Here is a 19,445-nt window from a genome sequence, read left to right on the forward strand (position 1 = left end):
GAAACAGAATTCCTTTGAAAAACTGGACTGCCAGGAGTGTCACTCTGAAGTGGGTGGTGGGGCTGCTCTCAGCACTGCTCAGTTCAGGAATACACCTCTGTGACTGCAATCTGGTGACCAAGAAGTCAGTATCAGTGTACTAATTCAAACCATATTCCCCCAATGAGATTCATAGAGTTTGAAGTTTATTTGATACACCTAAGAAAACCAAGCAAAAGAGGAATTGCTCTACAAGATGGAAAAAGGTAGGGGATCTAGTAAGCCCTGGGCACTACAAAGGATCAATTGAAAATAATTCCACAGGATAATGATGAAGGGAGATCCTAGGAAGGACCCTGCATGCAGCACATGGGGTCCTGGGAGAAGGGTGCTTGTCAATTGCAGGTTGCCTAAAAGAGAAATAAACAGCAAGCTTACATAGGTTAGGTTTTAATAGACATTATCTAAACAAAAAGAAAAATGGAATTAGCCCCTTAAGTAATTTAGTCATAAATATATAGTTAAATACCAAATGTAAGCCAAAATATTTCAGAATGGCTGTTTAATTAAAAAATAACTGGGGAAGAAGAAGAATGGAATAGGCACCTGTTCCACTCATGACTGAGCAAAATTATCAGCTGATATTTTAAACACCTAATTATATAAAATGTCATCTATATAAAACATTTATAAATTTATATAATTTCAATTAAATTAAAAGCAAGGAAAAAAGTTCAAAATGCTACAATTCTCATTTAATTTTCCCTATATTATTTTTTAATTTCTTTTCCCAGTCACAGAAACTAACTAGAAGAAGAAATATATTATAAGATTAATGTTGGTGAATCCTAATATAATACACATAGGAAACTGTTTTACACATTTACATTTTTATGCAAATAGAATATTATATCCTATTCCTTTGACAATCAGGGGAGAAGTTGGTGGTTCAAGTTAATGGAATATGCTTTTGCATGGGGGTGATATATATTTTTAAAATGTGTGAAGCTGCTGAGCTTCAGCAGCATAGCAGAGTGATAAAAAGCTCCAATTTTGGAGCCAGAACACCTTGCTTCAAATCCTGTCTTTATTATTAACAGTGTCATCTTGGTTGAGTGGCTCAATTTCTCTGTGCCCCAAAAACCTCATTTGTAGAATTTGGATAATAAGAATAGCCTACTCTATATGGTTGTGGTAAATATTAAAGGAATCAGTACATAGAAAGTGTTTAAAATAGTACCCAAGCCATTAAGTGTATTATACATATTAGCTACTATTACTAGAGAGGGCATGTCAGAAATTGTATAAAATCTGAAGCCACTACTTAAAACCAAAAATAACCAAAGTGGCCATGAAAGGTAAGTCACATTAATTTGTCTCTTTTTAAAATCAAAATACTGATGAAGTTTGAAATAGAAAAGAAGGCTATACACCCACATGAAACTTTCTACTATGTTGTCTCCTGCTAGACTCAAGTGGAGAATGCATGCAATATGAAACAGAGGCTGTGGCTACAGTAATGATAATTGGGATTAGGAAATATAAAACCTTCCCTGATTAAAAGAATCTTAATAGAAGGTTATGGGAAAATTGTTAATGGAAGGTTTTTGAAGTATTAAAACTTGTACAGGTCATATAAGTATTTAGTGTCAAAGTTCTGAGTGTTATTTATACAATATTTCACACTCTTGAAGGGCTAAATTTCAAAAACAAGCAGGATGCAGGAAGGCACTCAAAGAGTACCATGTAAATAAGGGAAAGAAATGCATGTAAATAAGGAAAAAACATCTTTAAAAGCTGTTCCAGTTTTTTTTTCTGCTTCATGGAACCTAAACTTCCCCTATCTACTATAACCACTTGTCTTATCATTTTAGGACTTAGGCAAAATATATTCAAACCATTATCATCATTGTCAATACAACTCAAAACACCTTTTCCTGTGTTGGTCTGTGGATGAATCACTGCCAAATCTGTACACATTAAACATCATGCTGAAGTCATTTCTATAACAAGTTTTATCTTGTGAGCATTACACCATGTTATCCAGGAAAGCTCCCTGAAGGACCTTAATTTTCATTTTGGGATTTAGCCTCCCAGTGGCCCCAGTCAAGGAAAGCAAGATATAGTCCTCTTTTGTTTCAATAAAAACCTCATTTGCTCTCAGATTAAGTTTCTATCCTCTGACCATTTGAATGGCTTAAAGTGTTCCCACATTCTGCTAAAAACAAGACTTTTGGAAAGTTCCAGTTTCTCCTTGCTGTGGCAGAATTAATTGCAGGTATTTTCAGACTCTTCTTTCTATAGTTAGATTTAGTATGTTAGAAAAGGTGGTGTAGAAGGCAATTAGTTTGATGTTTTCAGGTTGCACAACAACTAGAGATCCCCCAACTTGGTTTATACACATTAAATACATAGATCAGTAAGATGACAAACGGGAATGTAGACAAACACAGGAAGGTCAGTATTGAAAGAAGTTGATGGAGCACTTCTTAAGAACCAAGTAGAGTACAAACAATTAGAAAAAGTCTGTTACTGATGATAGGAGCAAGAGTGTTAAGCTTTCTTAATTCACAATGTCTGATTTCAAAGAGCTACCTTTTATGAGGTCTTCATTTCCCTCTGTTCCATTATGTATAAAATCAAACCATGAAGCTCTTAGCTTTTCTGTACATAAGTCCTACTATTTTTTCTGTCTCTTATCTCCTTACACTTCTACCTCTGGAAGAATGTTGAAACATGGGTCATGCAATGCATAATAAAATTCAACTTCCACTTTCTTCTAAGTGTTATAGTAAAGAATATTCAGGCCACTATTATAAGGAAAGAAAACTGCTTGCATCAGAGGGAATAACCCAACATTTGAGTTAAAATTTCTTGTAATATATTGCCATTCATTCTGATCAGTTAAAAAGAAATCCTTCAGAATTTTTCCATCATTCCTCAAAAGGTAGTAAAGGAATTTTATTTTTACTATTTGAAAAAAGAAATTTATTTTAAAAGTAAAAAGCTGGATGATTATCCCAGAAGGCTCTAGAAAATAATATAGAATACTGTAACAAACAGTTAATGATTCATTATACTACCATTTATATTAAAGGTGGTATAGAAATCTTTGTGTCTGCCTGAATTGGTCTCACAGCCTTGGGTCAAAATTAATGTCCCTTGTTCTCAAGCAGTAATATGATGAATTAAATACCCCTAAAATATTTTTCATAAGTCAAGATTTTACAATATTTAGGCATTTAAGAGTTTCTCTAAATAAATAATTGCAGATAGGTCTGGTGTGGTTGAGTTTGTCTTTTGCTACATCCTATCAGACAGTATGAGAAGAATTGGCTGTGGCAATAAGGAATATTTAAATGGTAGGTTACTATGACTTATAAAAATAACTACATAATAAAAGAAATACTTGATTTCTTAAAAAGATTTATAATACACGAATAAAAGTGACAACTGAAAATCAAACTATCAGTGCATATTTCAATTTTTGTCATTATATTTTACAAAGGAATAATGACAAGACAAACTTGTTATTGGATGTTATGAAATATTCACATATTTTTCATTATTTTATTAAATATTCTAAATCTCCATTTCAAACTGTAGAAAAGCCAAAACATGTGATATAATAATAAATTATGACCCAGAATATAAATAATGTCTCAGTTATTGCTCTAGAGCATACAAAGTTATGCAGAAATTATTTTCAAATCCTGTTATCTAGGTCTCAAAGCCTTCAATCCCAAGTACTACAATTAGAGTTCCTCTATTTTTTTCCTCCTTTGACATGGTTTCTCTTCCTTCTTTAGCTTCCACTATGTGATACTGTTTCTGTTGTCCAAATTTAGTTATATTCTTCTTCCCCTTTAAAAGTATTCTATCCCTGATTTTTCCATTGATTTCACTTCTCTATTTATCAGGACTAAGATTTTAGCTTTGCTCATTATTGTAAATACTCCTAAATTGGTATCTGCATGTGTAGGTGTTTATATCTCCATTTGTGCATTATATTTTTGTCTAGAAATAAACTGTTACCATAAATTAACAAATTAGAGTACTTGGTTCCTTCTATAATCATATCTAAGATAAGTTGAATATTTTACCCAATATTAATATTTTTAAATGTTACTGAATTATTTTTCATCACATGGCAAACTCTCGTCTATATACAAGTTTATTAAGTCTGTAGTTCTACCTTTCTCTGTAACCAAAAAATAGCCTGAATGTACAGAAAGGAAGGTAAGTATAGTTGGATATTTTGTAAAAAATACTATTTTTCAGGAAAATTTCCTCTTTTGGCTTGTAAGGAATATCATTAATCTTCATTTATCTAAATGCTAACTTAGAAATGTATAAAATAACTCAGGTATTTGAGGTGTTGTTGGATTTATCTACAAATATGTGAATGAAACATAATAAGAAAAGTATAAAAATGTTACTGCCATCATGATATACACAATTGTATTTGGAAAGGCTGCATTTCTTTCCCCATTTTTTGGCAAGGGTTTATGTGATTCTTTCTTCACATATCAGGAAATGAATGATGAAGGAAAAGTGCAAATTCTTAAAGCTACTTTAATCTCTTGAGTTTTTCTAATTGGCCTCCTCTGGAAGTAATTCTTGTTGTGGTTATTTGATGTTTTACTTGATGACACAGATTGGCAACCTACTCATCATTATCTTGTCAAATTTAGATATCCATCTCCATACTCTCATGCACTTCTTCTTCTCAAACCTCTCTTTTCTGAATGTATACTATGCCACCACCTCCATTTCTCAGCTACTTGTCAATATCTGGGGCCCAGGAAGACTATCTCTTATTAAGTTTTCATAATTCAACTCTACTTTGTCCTTTGGGAACCACAGAGTGTCATACTGGTGGTGATGTTCTTAGAACATTACACAGCTATATGTAGACACTTACATTACAATTTTCTCATGCACCCTCATTTCTGTCACCTGCTGACTGTGAGTTCTTGGGTAAGTGGCTTTACCATCTCAGCACTTCATTCTTCTTTTACCTTCTGGGTATACTTGTGTGGATATCACCAAGTAGATGAGTTCTGTGGACTTCCAGCACTACTCAAACTCTCATGTGCTGATGCTTGTGCTAATGAGCAGATCCTCATAGTCATGAGCACAATTTTTATGCTCATATCTCTCATTCTTATTCTCACCTCCTATGGTGCCATTACACAAGCAGCGCTGGGGATGCAGTCTGCAACTGGACTTCAGAAAGTCTTTGGGACATGTGGAGTCCATCTTATGGTTGTATCTCTTTCACATACCAGTCATATGTATTTATCTCCAGCCACCATCTGGGAATTTTCAAGATCAAGTCAAGTTCTTTCCCTTCCTTTATACTGTTATCATACCTAGTCCCAACCCTGTAATCTATACCCTTGGAAACAAAGACAAAAGAGGAGCAGTAAAGAGACTAATGGGCTAGGAGCGGGAGATGTGACAGAGGAATCGCATGCCCTGCAATATTATTTAAAGGGTCTTGTTCATCTGAGAGAGTGACCATAGATCTTGTGAAAAAATACCAGTTGATAATTCCTGTAGGAAGATGATGTTTTTTGTTTATTGGTTTTTGCTTGGTTTTGTTTTTTCTGTTTTGTTTTGTTGGGGGAGTTACATGGTCTGAGAAATCATGCTTTGAATTAAACAAAACTAAGAATTTTTTAAATTGCTTTAGTTAGTTTAGTTAATTACATATTGAAGACACCTGAAACTTTTTCTTTTAATCATCATTACTCTTTGCTGCATTATATATATATATATGTGTGTGTGTATATATATATATGGGTAATATATTTTTAATATAGAAAGTAAAATTAATCCATATCCTTTAACTTACCATTCTCATTGGAAGATAAGATTGGTGAATAAAAGTTGGAATAGACTTTCAAATAATGTAACAAAGGTACATTTCTCATAACCCTTACTCTTTCAAGACAGCTGGAAGTATAAAAGAAAGTGGGAATAACATCTAAGCTTGTGATTTACAGACTGCAAAGTAATGAACACAATAAGCAGGAAATAATTAAGTGAAGTAGTATTTGAGCATACATTATCTGAAGCAGATAGAACAAGGCTCTGAAAATAACTTGTGCCATCTAATGGATTGTCTTAATATATTATCCCAAAAAAGTATTGATAAAAACCATTGATTGGTACATCTTAGTTTATTTTGCTTTTAAAACTTGTTCTAATAAGAATATATCCCATTAGTAGAGATGTTCTAAAAATGCACCTATATATGATATTTTCCAAATAAAGAAATGTATTTTCCTATAAGGAATATATATGAATAAGTGATTTGTCACTTGGTCACTCCTATCATTACCACCTGAAACAAATCTAGTTTGCATTTCCCACTTCAAAGTGGGAGATATTTTCAACTAGAACTGGCCAGTTAACATGCAGTCATAGTGATTAATGGACAATTTATTTTAAAATAATATCTTGGAGAGTCACAATTTTTGTAATCCATATATCAGCTGTAATTTTGCATCTTTTTAAAAATCTATATGCAGTTGATCCAAATCCTATTAAATGGCTTTACAAAATATGATGGTTTGAAGCTATATGTACCCCCTGAAAAATATGTTCTTAAATCCAATTAGTTCATGTTAGTGCAAACCCATTGTAAGTAGGATGTTATAATGAAATTATTTCAGTTAAGTCTTATTTGTGGCCCAGCCTGTCAGGATGTGTCTTAATCCTATTACTGTAGTCCTTTACAAACTGAATGAATTCATACATGAAGAAGAGAAAGCTACAGGATGCCAGAAGCTGAAACCAATGGAAGGGGAGAGAGAGAACAGGAGACACCCCCATGTCCCTTGCCATGGGACAGAGAGCCAAGGATTGCTGGGAGTCAGCCCCCTAATGCCAGTCTTTGGGAAGAAATCATCACCTTGATGACACTTTAATTTTGACTTTCTTTTAGCCTCCAAACTATGAGCTAAGATGTTCCCATTGTTTAAGCCAACCCATTTCATGATATTTACTTCATCAACCTAGGAAATTTAAACACAAAGCTAAGACAAAATAATATCCAGGATTTCTCCCAAGTTCCTAGGTGCGATTCTATTTCTTGGTCAGCCCTGTGTGGTTTTGTCTCTGTTGATTTTTTCTCCTCTCTTCACCCTCTAACTGCCACAAAATGAGCACTAAAATGGGTACAGTTTAATGTCTGAATCCAGCTCCCAAACAAGGCTGATATATACAACAAAATTTTTACCATAAAATTGGGGCCACACTGAAGAAATCATATTATGAATAACACAAACTTAACAAAATGTGAAAATATAGATTTCTTCTGTCATCAAGGCTATTTCATAGTTTAGGATACTTATGCACCACTTCAGCCTCTCACGATGCAAATGGCTCATTTACTTTTTTGTCAAGTTTATTGAGATATAATTTACATATAACAAAATCAACCCGTTTTAAGCATATAGGTCAATGACCTGACAAATGTGTAACTGTGCAAACACCACCACAATCACAATATAGATCATTTCCATTACTTCCAAAAGTATTGCTGTGCACTTTTGTAGTCAATTCTGTCCCCACCCAAGACCCAGACAACCACTAATTCACTGTCACTATAGTTGTACCTTTTCTAGAAATTTATCATCTCATTGTATGTATCAGTAACTCATTCCTTTTTATTGCTAATTAAAATTCAATTGTATCAATATATAAGATTTATCTGATGATGAACTTTTAGGAATTTCCATATTTTAGCTATGATAACTACTGTTGCTATAAAAATTAATATGCAAGTTCTTTTGTAATAGGTGTTTTCATTTAACTTGGGTAAACACCTAGGAATAGGATTATTGGTTCATATTGTAAGTATGTTTAATTTTATGAGAAACTCTAATCTGTTTCAAAGTGGCTGTACCTTTTGCATTCCAAGCAGCAGTGTATGAGAGTTCTAGTTGCCCCACATTCTTCTTAACATGTAATATTGTTAATCTGCATACTTTTAGCCCTTTGAGGCCATTAATGTTTATATCTCATTGTGGTTTTAATTTGCATTCCCTGATGAGTGGTAAGGTTGACAATCCTTTCAGGTGTATTTCATAAGCATCATAATATTCTATTTTGTGAAGTTTCTGTTAAATACATTGCCTATTCTTATTTGCTCATCTGTCATCTCATAAATGAGCTTTAGGTGTTATTTTATATACCCTGGACTCACATTTTTGGTCAGATAAATGTTTGGTAATGGTTCTTTTCCAGTCTAAAATATGCCTTTTATTTTGTAAATAGTGTCCTTCCTTGAAGAAGGTTTTAAATTTTGTGAAATATAATATATTATTTATAGAAAAAAGCCTGCTAGAATTTTTACTCAAATTGGATTGAATTTATAGACCAGTTTGGAAAGAACTGATCTTAGCAATATTCTGATTCATAAATATGGTGTTTTTCATTTACTTATCTCTTACTTCATGTCAGAAGTGTTTGAAGTTTTAATTGCTTCTTGAACATATTTTTCTAATTCATCCTTAAGTATTTAATGGTTTTGGATACCATTTTAAATATTGTAGAAATAAAATTGATTTCTCTAGATTGACCTGTGTAGCCTGTGATTGTCCTAAATGAACTTACTCATTTTAACAAACTTTATAATAGTTTATTTAGAACTTTCTAAGTGTGTCATATTGCCCACAAATAGAGACAGTTTTATTTCACTCTTACCAATTGTTATGTGGTTGTATTGACTAGGATTCAAAAATGATGTTGAATGGAAGTAGTAAGTACAAAAATCCTTATCATATTCTCAAATTTTTTTGGTTTGCTGTGCTAAGGGTGTCGCATTTCATTCATTTCCATGTGAATATCTTGCTATTGCAGTTAGGAGATATATTTTACTTTGGGGTGGGAAGAGTGCATGGGTGTGTCTCCAGCATAACAGCCAAGAATTCTACCTTTGAACTACCCATGCACTCTACTATTACTCTCAATTTTAAAGGGAAGCATTGTCTTTCACCAATATGTATGATATTATCTTTAGTTTTTCATAGATGTCCTTTATCAGGTTTAGAAAGTCTCTTTCTATTCTTGGTTTAAGATTTTACCAGAAAAGGATTGGATATTTTTCCAACACTTTTTTGCATTTCATGAGATGATCTCATGAAACTTGTTCTTTATTCCATCAGTATGGTAAATTTAAGTAATTGGTTTTCTTACATTAACCTAACTTTGCCAAGAGAGGAAAGAAAAACTTAGTTGATCATAACGTAATGGGCTTTTAGAATCCACCTGTATTTTATTCGCTAATATTTTCTTAAGGTTGTTTATGTTTATAATTATGAGTAATCTTAGGTAAATATCTTTCTTTTTTGTGATATGTTTGCCTACTTTCTGCATCAGTGTGATACTTCATTACATAGCTTGGGAAGTGTCCCCACCTCCTCCATTTTCTGAAAGAGCTTTTTTTTAGAATTGGTATTATTTATTCCTAATAATAGAATAATTTCAATAGAATTCATCACTGTAGACATATGCATCTATAATTCTTTCTGTGGGATCCTTTTAAATTAAATATTCAATTATTTAATTGGTAAAGAAGTTTATAGGCATTCTAATTTTTTAACCTTGTGATTTTGGTAATTTGTGCCTTTCAAGGAATTTGTGAAATTTATTATTCATAATATTCACTAATAATTTAAAACCTGTGGTGTCTATAGTGATTCTACAATTTAGTAGTTCATATCCTTTCTGAAATTTTTAAATTGGTTTAGTTAGAGGTTTGTCATTTTTTTAAATCTGTTCAAAGGAGCACCTTTTGCTTTCATATGTTATTTTAATGACTGTTCTCTCATAAATTTCTGCTTTTATTTTATTATTTCTTTTTTCTATTAACTTTACATTTAATGTGCTCTTGAACAAGCCCTATGCTGGTGAGCCAACTAACTTAAAATTAAAATATGAGACATGAGATTTACATGAGAGATAGTGTTTAAATATTTTACAGTATGTACATTGTGATTAACAATGAAATATTTTGAGGAAAATGTATCAAAGGGTTTCAGAATTCTGAAACATAAAACAATGTATATAGTTGTTAGTTAAATTTAGTGAGTGCTAAACTTTTCCTTTAGTCAATGTCTAGTAATGTGTCACAGGGGATATCCCCAAGTTTTGAAAGTGCCATACACAAATCTCTTACATGCAGAAATTAAATAATGTAAATTTCTTCAGCAAATGAGATAGGATTTATACATCCATGATGAACTTAAAGATCTGAGGAAATATGACTGCATTTAAGATTGATATCTATACACTCAGAAATACCCTATACATTACAATCTTCATTAATGTATTCCAGGGATATATGTCATTGCACATTGTTCTCTCTGGGAAGCAGATTCTGAGCGGAGATCTGCATGTATTAAGTTTATTAGGCAGTTTTCTTTGGCTCAATACCTATTGAGCAGCAAAGGATTCAGGATTGCATAGAAAGAGAATATGAACTATGGTACATTTGTGAAAAAAGCTCTGCAAATCCCATGTGTACCTGTGGAGCCAAGGCAGTCCTTCAGAGTTATCCTGAATTGAGGGAGTGAGTTGGTCCTTTGAGATATCTCCTCATTAGGCACTTGTTGAATACAATTGCCTCCTGGGAGGAGACAAGACCCAAGGGCAAGTTCCACAAAGAGATTTCTTTGAGGACTGGTGGCCACCTACACACCAAACATCTATGGGAATAAGTGCTTAAGATCATCATGACACAGCATCTACTATCTTCCATCTTTTGTGGTACCAAGATCCACTTGCTTCAGGTAAAATGATCGGGAAGTGGTTCTTCCAGGAATCTGTTTAATCTTTTTTCTTTGGAGAATCCTTTAAGAGAAATATTAGTTTTTTTACTAATAAATACAAAAATTCATCCCCAATCCTAATTGGAATTATTGTGTCTGAACTTATGGCAGAACTTTACACCCATCATGACCCTCCTTCATCACCTATTTCACAATTCTGCCATGCTTAGTTAGTCCCTTTATTGGTCCAGATTGGCTTACTTGGTGGCATAACTCAAGCCCTCAATCCCTAAATATTTTGATCCCCTGGTCATCATGCCATCATTCTGTGTGTATCTGTTTATCATAAAAATTGTTCAACAAAATATCTAGAAATATCCAAGCAGATTATCTGGGCATCAAACATACTCCCCATCCCTTCTGTATAATAGTAGCCATCTTATCTCCACTTAATGAATGGCATCAATTATTCCTATCATTCATTGCCTGAATGGTGACTCCTTTACTTCCCTGGTCATCTATTCACATGGAAAGCTTCACATGACTGGTTGGAAGTCAACCTGAGATTTTTTCTATTAAAATTTTTCATTAGAGGCATTGTGTATTCACAGAACAGTTGTGCATAAAATACAGGATTCTCATATACCTGCACATGACCAACATTGCATTGTTGAAGAAAATTTGTTACAATTGATGATAGCACTTTTTTGTAATTCTACTAATGTTTTTAACAGTAGTTATATTTGTTACAATTGATGAAAGATTATTAAAGTAGTACTATTAACTATTGTCCATAGTTTACATAGGTTTGTTTTCCTCATATTGCTAACGTATTATTATTTTTTCATGCATGTCTTTATTTTATGACTCATTTACCCATACACTGGATAAAGGGTGTGTCATGCAGAAATGCTGATAATCACAGGGTCAAAAGTGAAGGCTATAATTATGCATAGAAAATATATATAATTATATACATTATATAATATATAATGTATATAATTATATACATTATAATAATATATAATATATATTTATACAACCATGGCTACTGCATTGCAAGTCAACAATTTCAAGTATTTCCTTTTCACTATTCTAATGCACTAGAAATTAAGAAATATCTATATAATGAGTCAGTAATTATAAGCATTTGTTAAATCTTAATTCCTCATTTATAACTAATTTCTCATTTATATCTCCTCCCTTTCATTTCATCATTCTCTCAATCTTCAGGGATATCTGGGTAATGGGCTTTCTAACTTCTTTCTGCTAGAAAGGGTGTCAAAATTAGGGGATAGGGGAAAGAAACAGGTTGATGTTCTTGGAGAGAATAGTACCTCTTGGTTTCAGGGATGATCTGGCATAGGAGCCATCTGGAGGATTTCCATTTCTGAAAAAACAAGCTTAATAGGTAAAACTTTTGTGGGGTCTTAGAGCCTGAGATATTCTTTAAGATTTTCAAGAATATTGTTGGTTTGGGCTTGGCATACTGTGACGATTTAGAATATCTGGCTTAAGCTTCCATAGGAGTAACCTTCAGAATTACTAGTTAACTCTTTTTGAAATCCCTTAGCTATGGCAACAGTTTTTTTAGTTTCTGCATGGGGTTGTGCTGACTTTATATCTTTAGAGCTCTAACTCTCAGTCTTAGGTGTCACATACAATACCAAAAGTTTCTGGGAATAACAAGGTTATTTATAAACAGCTCAGTATTTCAGAACTTAAAAATAATAGTTATAACTGAAGGATACATGTGGCTGCTGTAAGAGCTTACAGTCTAGGACCCTTTAAAATAGGCCTCAACCTGATAACCCATACTCTCAACTTCAGTTCACCCACTTTTTATATCATAGTTAGTCCATATGAGTGAGGCATGATAACATATGTCTTTCTGTTTCTGACATTTCATTTATCATTCAGTCTTTAAGGTTTATACACCTAGTTGCATATCTCACCAGTTCATTCCTTATCACAGCCTCTCACTAGTCCATTGCATGTATACACCACAGTATTTCCTTCCATTACTCAGTCATTGTACCCTTAGGCAAGCTCCATCCACTGTGAATCATGAACACTGTCACCATAAATATCAATGTGAAAATGTCCAATTGTGCCGACACTCAGTTTCAGGTACGGACTGAGCCACGGGGTTACAGGATCATATGGCAAACCCACCCCTAGCCTCCTTGGAACAACCACACTGCCCTCCAAGGGGCTGCATCTCTTAGTTTCCCTACCAACAGAGCTACTGAAACATTAATTTGTTTCATTCCACTTCCCCCTTTTGGTCAAGAAGGCATTGTTGATCCCATGATGCCAGGGCCAGACTCATACCTCTGAGTCATGTCCCATATTTATAGGGAGATGTACCACCCAAGGAAGTCATGTCCCACATAGGGGGAAATGTAGTGAGTTTATTTGCAAAGTTTGACTTAGGCAGAAAGGCCATATCTGAGAAACAAAAGAGGTTCTCTGGGGTGACTCTGAGACATATTTATAAATAGGCTTAGTTTCACTATTACAGAAATACATTTAATAAGAGCAAGCCTCAAGATCAAGGGCTTGGATAATCAAATTTGGAGTCCCTAATGGATGAGAGAACATTAGGAATTCACCAGGTGGGGTAGTTTAATAGTTCCACATTTTCCCTGCAGTCCCTCTAGTTAACTTACAAATACTTTTTATTTCCTGCTGAAAATACTCTGGAATGTATTTGGGGTATTACAGTAACCTGTATGGAATAAGAATATCTCATTTCCTATTCTAGGTTCCATGTAATTAGATGTTTAAGCCAACTGACCAGACAGCTTAAACAGATGGTGTACTACAGGAATTTTTAATTTTTGACAAAATAAATATCTCTTCCTTTGGTTTCATGCAGAAGTTGAAGTTTGAAAGTATGGACAATAGCATCCTTTACCCTGTATTCTGATTTACCTTAGTCCTAACCGAATCAGCTTCATTCATATTTCTAATTGGGGGGAATTTCATTATACAGTATCATGTCATCTGCAAACAGGGGTAGTTTTGCTACTTCCTTTCAAATTTCAATACTTTTTTTTCTTATGGGCAGGCATCAGGAATCAAACCCAGGTATGCAACATTTCAGGCAAGATCTCTGACACTTCACCACAATTGCCCACTCAAATTCCAATTACTTTTTTTGTTTTTCTTGTCTAATTACTCTGGCTAGAACTTCCAGCACCATGTTGAATAACAATGGTAGTAGTGGGCTTCCTTGCCTTGTGGCTGATTCTAGAGGGCAAGATTTCAGTCTTTCCCCATTTAGGATGATATTAGCTGTGGGTTTTTCATATATTCCTTTTATCATTTTGAGGAAGTTCCCTTCTATTCCTGTCCTTTGAAGTGTTTTCATCAAGAAAGGGTGTTGCATTTTGTCAAATATCTTTTCTGTATCAATCAAGGTGATCATGGTTTTCCTCTGCTTTGGTTTTTTGATATGGTGTATTACATTAACTGATTTTCTTATGTTGGACCAACCTTGCATAACTGGAATAAATCTCACTTGGTTATGGTGTATAGTTATTTTAATGTGTTGCTGGATTTAACTTGCAAATAATTTGTTGAGGATATTTGCATCTAAATTCATTAAAGAGATTGGTCTGCATATTTTGTAGTATCTTTGTCTGGCTTTGGAGTTAGGGTCATGTTGGCTTCATAGAATGACATAGTCAGCTTTCCTCCTCTTCAATTTTTTTGAAGTGTTTGAGCAAGACTGGAACTAATTCTTTCTTGAATGCTTAGTGGAATTCACATGTGAAGCCATTTGGTCCTGGATGTTTCTTTTTTGGAAGCTTCTTGATGGTCGATTCAATCTCTTCACTTGTGATTGGTTTGTTGAGGTTGTCTATTTCTTCACAAGTTTCAGTGTTGGTTGTTACTGCTTTTCTAGGAAATTGTCCATTTCATCTACGTTGTGTAGTTAATTAGCATATAGTTGCATTACCTCACATTACCTCCTTTATTTCTGTAGGGTCAGTGGTTATGTCTCCTCTTACATTTCTGGTTTTATTTATTTACTACCGCCCTCTCTTTTTTGCCACCCTAGTTAAGGGTCCATCAATTTCATTTATTTTCTCCAAGAACCACTTATGATTTTGCTGAGGTTCTTGATTATTTTCATATTCTTAATTTCATTTATATCTGCTCTAATCTTCATTATTTCTTTCCTTTTCCTTGATTTGGGGTTAATTTGCTGTTCTTTCTCTAGTTCTTTGAAGTGAACAGGTAATTTTTTATTTTTACACTTTCTTTTTTGTTAATATAGGCATTTATTTAATATAGGCATTAGTTTTGCTCTCAGCACTGCCTTTGCTGCATCACATACATTTTGATATATTGTGTTTTCATTTTCATTTACCTTGAGATACTTACTGATTTGTCTTTCAATTTCTTCCTTGTACCCCTGTTTTTTTAAGGGTATGTTTTTAGGTTCCATATACTTATGAGTTTTCTGGCCCTCTGTCTGTTGTTGATTTCCAACTTCATTCCATTAAGATCTAAGAAAGTGTTTTGTATGATTTCAATATTTTAAAATTGACTGAGACTGCTTTGTGACCCAGTGCATGGTCTATCCTTGAGGATGATCCAGGAACACTTGAGAAAAATGTGTTTCCTGATGTTGTGGGGTGTAATGTTCTGAAGATGTCTGGTAATTCTAGTTCATTTATCATATTATTCAAAATCTCTGTTTCCTTATTGACCCTCTGCCTAGAGGTGCTATCCATTGATGGCAGTGTTTTTCTCTCTAATCATCTGTGGATGATTTCACATGGCTCCTCCAGGGCACTCTGGCTTGCTTATCATCTCATAGGAAAGCACATGCTGATGTCTACTGAGCTCTGCCCATATCTAGGCAGCTGTTCTCTCACTTGGTACTTCAAGTATCTCCAAATGTCCACATCTTTGTTAGCTCTGAAGCAACTATTCTCAAAACATCTGTATTTTGTTTTCTCAAAAATGTGCCCCCTTTGAGAGGACTCTAACAAACTAATTAAGATCCAGCTTGAATGGGTGAAGTCAAATATCCATCCAATCAAAAGACCTCAGCCACAATTGGAGTGTATCACATTTCCATGGAAGTAAACTAAACAAAACTTCACACCCACAATTGAGTGGGTCAGTTTCCAAGAAAATAATCTAATCAAAATTTTCCACTATAAGCAATAGGTGTGGCCACACAAGATTGAACCAGGATTAAAACATGGCTTTTTTTATTGCATAATAATTTCAAACAAGCACAGGAAGTTTACATTTATCAAGTGGGTAAATGGGAGTGATGGTGAGTGTGGCCACTCATGCTACCATCTCTTGATTCCTAGAATCACATTCTACCTAGTAGGGGCACAGTACCATACATGGGTATTAATTTATGGTTTATACTACATCCTGCAGAATGGCAACCCATCATTGCAGGCTCTTCTTCTAGACTAGCAACTCAGTTCTCCTTCAACAGACAGTTAATTTACTCTGTAAATTCAGCAACTTCTGGGGGATATTTTATGTGATAGGATTAGTGGGTAATTGTCCATGTTCCAAGTTTTGAACCCCCTTTAATATGAAGTTGGCTCCTTGGTTTGATGTGACATTAGGTTGGAGCCCATCTTAATGATTATACATTCTAGAAGCCCATAGAGTGCTGTTGGCTGATGTCCTGTAGGCAGAAAATGTTAATCAATACCCTGAATATCTGTTCATCAAAAAAAAAAAACCTGACATCATGTCCCTGATAAGGTATAAGGAATACAATGTAGTCACCTTGCCAAAAAGTAGTTGGTTGAAGTCATAGAGAGATGGTGCCTTATCAGGGACTCAAAATTGATAATTGTTGGTAGAAAGTTAGACATTGAGAAAAAGCAGTAACTACATCAGCCTTGATAAGTGGGAGTCCATTTTCTTGGCTCATGCATAGCTTTTATTTCTCCAGTTGTGGCTTCCTTTTCATGAACCCATTGTGCATAAACTGGAGTGGCTAACACATTTGTTTGTCTATATATTTATTCCTGTCTGAAGTTCTGTCCATTGGGAGAACTTCCCTTTATTTCTATCTTTCTAGTGTAGCCACAGATTGAATTTCTCAAGAAGCAGCATGTTTGGTGAAGATATTACTATTAGATATTTAGCTATCTCAATATATACAAGATTCAGGTGTCAGAGAAAGTGAGTTTCAAAGATTGGGTAATTGACCAACTTATTTAATTTATGGCTTTTCCCACTGAGGAAATGCAAAATATGTTATGTCTGAAATAAAACAAAATTACCCTTGAAAATTATTTTAATAAACTTGCAAAAAGAAAATCAAGAGCTTTCTGGATTGTGTATATCCTGAGATGTTTTTCTATTATTCATTCTAGTTAAAAGTATTAGCAGCAGAAGAGTTAAATCTCCATTGAGAGGAATCAGAGCCTACAATCTATCTTTAAATAAACACAGTGAGTGCCACCATAAAAGAGGGATAATAAAAAAGGCATGGCAAGGATAGAGGTTCTAGTTGAGGTTATGATTTCATATAAATCTAATGATTTTATTATCATGTAACATAATTCTATATCTTCTGTAACATTTCTATAATTCACATAAGTTTAAAGAATTTGGCTTAAGAGCATAGTCAAATTAGAAAAATCTAAAGGTAAGTGTAGGTCATTGTAATCTCCTGAACTAAGGTCCTCTTGTAATTAATGGGTGATTTAGAGTCAGTAAAGATGGGCATGAAGGGAAATCAGCTCAGAAATACTCTACTTTTTCTTAATGGATAAAAATTTCATTGGGACCCTCTTTAAGGTCTTCTCTGGCAGCATACATATAGTGCATGGAATAAAAAAATGGCTCTCCAAGTACACACTTATTCCCCCAGCTTTGTCTTCATAATTAAATTCACATCCTTGTTTTCAATATATTTATGAGGGTCTTGGCACTGGGGTTGAAAATTTTATAGAGGAGACTAAGAAACAACTAATTTGGGCAGTAGGGTTGGTTTGCTTAAGCAATGTCTGTATTTATGATCTATTAAGTATATCTCTTAATTCTATTTATCTATTAACTTATATACATTTATCTATATCTACCTATCATCTGCCATCTTCATCTATCTATATTATCTATCTATCTTTATCTATCTTTCTATCTATCTAAATATCTATCTTTTGGTAGCATAGGAGAGGCATATGATGGGAAATAAAAATATTGCAGGTTGTTTTTTTTCCCAGTGGCTGGTTTGATGAAAGATCAAGTCACTACAGACAATGTGTCTATATGAAATAAGGATAAGAGTAAGTGGCACATGGATAATAAGGACTATGAATACAAAAACCTTAAGGGCCATTTTATCAACACTGTAGGATAGCATCTGGGTCTAGGATAACCTTGTGAAAGCATTGTTAAATACATAGGTGTATGAAGCCAATTAGTGCAGCGACTTGCTGACTGCAGCACATTTTTCAAATGTTTCAACAGCCAGAAGGATACACTTCACTATCCCCAGTGCCAGGGAAAAATAATACTGGATGGCAAACTTAGAGAGATTATGGTCTCATCCAAGCCAGATAGATTACACAACATTGAAGGGAAGGTGCCTGTGGTGAAACATATATCTGGTAATGAAAAGGTAGCTTCATGAAGAAAAGAATTGATATGCAAAGTTAGAAATCTGGTGCTGAAAGCAATAAAATATTTGTGCTTCCAAAGAAAGTCAAGGGATAAAATGTGAGGACAATTACAAAGAGAATCATTTCTAGGTTGGGATAGTCAGAGAAACTGACCAGAGTCCAGCTTTCTAAAAATCTGGTATTGTTCTTTTTTAATTCCCTATGGCCTTTCTTTTCCTCTTGGGAAGAATATGCATCTTTGAAGAGTACAAGATTGACCGTTAAAACATTTGTCTATAAGATTCAGTGAAAAGATATTAAACAATTATGAGATCTGAGATGCACAACTTTTTTTCAGGAGAGCTCCTATGAGTCCTGGTTATGAAAAGTTACTATTTTGAGTCTTCTTTTCATTTTTTAGGGTGTACAAAATGCACTTTCAAAATCTGAATGCAATAAAAAGGGAAAAAAACACAATATTCTTCATTTTTTCTTTTTTGTATATAGGGAGATTAAAGTATTTCATTTTTTTTCACCCATATATGTAACCCATATATATTCACCACATATATAATCCAATAGAGATCTCCCTACAGGCCATTAGCATTTTGACTTTTATCTCTGGATCAGGAAATTAAGATCACTCTAATGATCAATTTAAATAAATAATTAATCCTTTCAAACCTGACATTATAAGATCTAGTCCATACATGATTTTGACAGGTTATAACTGACCAGGCAGTTCCTTAGAAGGCAGATGATGTTCTGCCCTGTCCTATTGTAAACTCAGCAGTCACCATATTTTAATTCATTGGTCTGTGTCCTCAACCTTGGAGCATGCAGGTTTTTTTTTAACAGATTATGAAGGTAAAAGAAATGGGAAAGAAGTAAACTGTAACTAGAAGTAAACACCAATTTCCAGAACTCACTTCCAATTGAATCTCTGATCAGGATGCTTTAATAGCTTATCATCTGCTCCAATTCAGATTCCTCACAAACAAAACATTTCATTTACAAAAAGCCTACAGAGGTCAATTAATGTCATTTGTCCTGTCTGATCCCTCAGAACTCGGCTTAT

General features: G+C 34.0%; 1 pseudogene; it reads left to right on the top strand.

The window, feature by feature from the left end:
• Positions 1 to 4,515: 4,515 nt before the first annotated feature.
• Positions 4,516 to 5,428, top strand: LOC143672695 (olfactory receptor 2J3-like; annotated as a pseudogene).
• The last annotated feature ends 14,017 nt before the right edge of the window (positions 5,429 to 19,445 follow it).

This window comes from Tamandua tetradactyla (assembly GCF_023851605.1).
Source record: "Tamandua tetradactyla isolate mTamTet1 chromosome 1 unlocalized genomic scaffold, mTamTet1.pri SUPER_1_unloc_1, whole genome shotgun sequence".
Lineage (NCBI taxonomy): Eukaryota > Metazoa > Chordata > Mammalia > Pilosa > Myrmecophagidae > Tamandua > Tamandua tetradactyla.